Raw genomic sequence first — 4,461 nt, 5'->3', positions numbered from 1 at the left:
CTTTTCATGTTTCTTGATATTTTCTTCTTTGAGGGATACAATCATGCTTAATAGAATTATCTGTTAACTCTCTCATCTTTATAGTATGAATTACCTTATTCATCATCCCTATTCTCCATTACATTGCTTAACATGTAGTAAACACTCAATAAAGTTTTGTTGATCAAATAAATGAAACTCTTTTCATTTTTTAAATTAATTATTTGATTAGTTTTTTTTTTTTTAAATGCCTACAGCACCTGGTATTCCTAGGTGGTCTCCCATCCAAGTACTAACCAGGCCCAACTCTGCTTAACTTCCGAGATTAGATGAGATCGGGCATGTTCAGGGTGGTATAGCTGAAGTCTTTTTTTTTTTAATTTTTTTAATTTAAATAGGAGGATCCATTTGGACTACTTGAACATACACTCAAACAAAAAATAAAATTTTTATCCATCATGTCTTTCTATTCTCAAAGTGCAACAAAGTGTTTGTTAATGGTGTAGAATTTTGAGAAAGGCTTTTCCTGTTGGTTCAATCTGCTTTTATTTTATCTTCTTCAATATAAGAGAGTTGTGTTATTTCCATCAGTCTATAAGTTGTAGGTTCTCTCAAACGATTTGGCTATTTTTATGTGGAGCATAATACTGAAGAGTGAAAAAATTACAGTGCCAAATGTAGATATAATTTCATAAACTAATGAATTTCACTGGAAAATTTGACTCCTCTCTAACATAGGTGCTATAACTTATTTATATTTATCTATTTATCATTTACTTATCATCTATCTATCTATCTATCATCTACGTATCATCTATCATCTATCTTTTCATGATAATAAAAACTGCAAAGTAAAATCAAAGCATTTTTGTCACCTCAAAGTTTTCTCATTTAGAGATGCTGAAAGGTTTTTTAGGCCCCTGGTATCTATCACAAGTGAACAATCAAATCGGTTCTGATTTAAACAGTCACTTGGATTACGTTTATCTATTTCATGGTAGTGCCAAGTTCGTAGGCCTCAGAGATGAATCACAGTACTGATTGTCAACCTGACAACCTTGAAGATGAGTAACATTATTTTATCCCTTTTTTTCCCAGCAGCATGTGTCAGGATTTTTGAGCTGCTACATGCTTCAAAATTTCCTATTCTTTTAGTAAGTGGTAGTGTCTAGTATTTGGTCCCTACAGAATTCTCTTGGCCTCCAAATGGCCCTTATGATTCTCTATTAGCTGTACTTGGATCAACTAAAATATGGATTTTTTTTTTCATCAAATACACTGCTTCAAGCTATGTGGAAAAGAAATAAATATGTTACAAGATACCAAATAGTAATATGTAGAATTTTTCTATAATATTTTATAGCATGGAGTAAAGGAAACAGTACTTGAACTATGAAGCAGGAATCTCAATTCATAGCCCCAGACTAGATGAATGATTGACCCTGGACAAGTAATCCACAAACTTTGGGTCTGAATGTTCTCATCTCTAAAATATAAAATTTGTAGTAAATGACTTTTAATGATCCATTGAGATCAAATATTCTGTTTTAAAGCAATACAATGATTTAAGTACCTATTACTATTAATTAGATTATATAAAATAATGCTTGTTTTCAGATGGTTAACTTGAAGCATTCATATCTTTTAATCACTCTAGGCATGGTCTTACCATAATTCTTGGAGCCTTGGGTAAATCTGTGTCCTCTGATATAGTCAGTCATAGGGACATATGGCTCGAAGAATTTAAACTTGTATTAGTTCTTTATTTATAACAGTAGTAGCTACCCAGAATTATAGTGATTAAGTTGACCTCTTGAGAAACTATTGTGGCAAAGGAATTTAACAATGTCCCATAAGAAGTGGGTTTTGGGCTATTTATGTCATACAGGAAGTGTCCCTGCACTGTATAATTGGGAAATTTATCTTCCGTTGAGAAACTAAGCTTATTCAGTGTTTAAAAACTACTTCCAAATGCAAACTCTACTGTAGGTAAATTTAAGTAAAACATTCTGAGATGTAATGCTTATTCTTAGGTTAACAAGTAGAGAACAAAAATGATGTGATCTCTAATTAGGATCATGAAGCAAGATATAAACATCCCTTCCTTGATCACACTAAATGGGATAAAAGCAATGTGGGCCAGATAGAACTAGCCTAGAGACTAATCTCAGTGCATCATAAATCTATAGCCAAGCTCAAAAGAAAAAATCCTCACTTATCAGAATGAGAAAAAACCAAAGTTATAAGCAGAAACTGTTATCAGCCTGATTCATCTGAGACCTGGACTTTACCATAAGTCCAAAAGGTTGGAGATAGGGATTTAAATATTTATAATAAACAATGTTTTAATGAAACACATTGGATATTGCAGAAAACAATCTCAGAGATTTAGAGCACAATCCAGATCATCTCCAAAGAACTCAGAGGGAAAGAAAAAAGATGAGGCAAAAGTATTGATTAGAGAGAGAGAGAGTACTCTGTGTAATAGGGATCCCAGAATGAAAGCAAATATCTAAAGATGGAATAGAAGAAAATTTTCCTCAGCTGAAGAACTCATGAGTTTAAAATAAAAGAGCTCACTGAGTGACAGGCGAAATTAACTAAGACTTATAACTAGATGAATCTTCATAAAATTTTTTGGCTGCAAATATTTTTAAAAATCCTATGAATATTCAAGCAAAAGAAAGATGTTGTCAACAAGACTTCTGTGCAACCCAAAATGCCAGAGAACAAAATGGACTTACCTAATAAATACCTAACATATAAGATCTAATAATCTAGATCTTATAAATTATCTTATACATGGAAATATCTGATAAGATCTAATTCTTTAAAACAATTAAATAAAAAATAAGAAACTGAATTAAAAAATACTTCACTGAAGAATATTAGAAATAAAAAATATGTAATCTCAGGCAATTAAAAATTAGAATACCATGTAATATTTATATTAATTAATTATAAAATATTGTGTAACTGGATTTCCCAGGAAACGGATGATAGATAAAAAGGCAATTAAAAGTAGAAATGTTATGACATATTTATATTAACTGAAAAGAAGCATTTTTTATGTGAATTAGTTTCCAGAAAACAGAAATGATCAAAATTGGCTCCAAATGAGGTAGAAATCCAAAACATACCAATTACTATATAAGAACTCAAGGCATGTCAAAAGATCTACTTCTACCAATGTTACCAGACCCAGATGAAAATTCTACAAATCTTTAAATAACAGATGTGGATTTAGACTATTCTTAAGTGTGTGCGTACACACACATGAAATCATCTTAACTTACTTTATGAAAATAACATAAGACTGACACCAAATCCTGAAAGATGTAGTACACGAAAAGGGGAAAAATAGATGCAAGTTTCACTTATATTTACAAATTTAAAAAATCACAAACTATTAACAAATAAATCTAAGACTAAATTGAAGAACAATGTAGCATAGGCAAGTATGGTTAAATCTCAAAGTAAAAGGGTAGTTCGATGCAAAAAGCTGCGCTAATATAAATCATCACATTAATGAGGCCAAAGAGAAAAATGTGTTATTGGTAAATGCTACAATAGCATTTGATAAAATTGAAATTCATTCTGAATAAAAACTTTTAGAAAATTAAATATAATAGAAAACTTCCTTCATTAGTAAAAAATATCTCTCGTTCCACTAGTTTACTTAGTAATAAAACTTTAAAATAAAATTATACTTAGTAATAAAACTTTCAAATATTCCATTAAAATAAGCAAATATATATGATTCACTATTGTTCTGGAAGACTCGCTCCTTTTAAGAAGGGGAAAATATACATATATTTGTAAAGAAAGATCCTAAATTATTGCTTAAAGATGATTTGATAATTAGAAATGTACATAACTGATTAAAAACATTAGAACTAATGAGAGAGTTCAGGAAAGCAGTTGATTATAAAACAAATACATAAAAGTCAATGGCTTTCCAATGTTCCAGAAAGCCAGTTGGAAAACATAATGAAAGAAATAATTCTATTACATCAGCATACACATAAATGTATTCTCCAGTATATGGCATATATATGGTAATGTACGGCACAGGCTATAAGAGAAACATTATAAAAGATGATATGAATAAGTAGAGAATTATATTACACTATTTGGTGGAAATATTCAATGTAACACTATTGATCCTCTCCAAGGAAGTCTCCAGAGTAATATTTTTATAAGTTGACAATTATCATAATGTTCATTTGGAAATTAATTGCTATGAAATTTTTAAGAAAGATGAGCACTGAGAGAAGACTTACTCTCTGGATAAAAAACAGTGTAATATTGAACTGACCCTAAGTATGAGAAAGAAAAAAATGAGAGAGAATTAAAATTTCATAAATAAATCCAAGTACTTACAAAGTTTTGAGACATGTTTATCATGGCATTTGAAATTAGTGGGTAATTCACCAGATGTTCTTGGGATAACTGGCTGTTCTTTTGGAGAGAGAGAGAGAG

General features: G+C 30.4%; 1 non-coding gene across 1 annotated transcript; it reads right to left on the bottom strand.

Moving 5' to 3' along the window:
• Nucleotides 1–227: 227 nt before the first annotated feature.
• Nucleotides 228–346, bottom strand: LOC112485064. The gene has a single exon (XR_003048353.1). It is a non-coding gene; the product is annotated as a 5S ribosomal RNA (ribosomal RNA).
• Between the last annotated feature and the right edge of the window lie 4,115 nt (nucleotides 347–4,461).

This window comes from Pteropus alecto, unplaced genomic scaffold, assembly GCF_000325575.1.
Source record: "Pteropus alecto unplaced genomic scaffold, ASM32557v1 scaffold95, whole genome shotgun sequence".
Taxonomy (NCBI): domain Eukaryota; kingdom Metazoa; phylum Chordata; class Mammalia; order Chiroptera; family Pteropodidae; genus Pteropus; species Pteropus alecto.
Note: the sequence above shows the minus strand (reverse complement) of the source record. Positions and strands in the feature narration are given on the sequence as shown.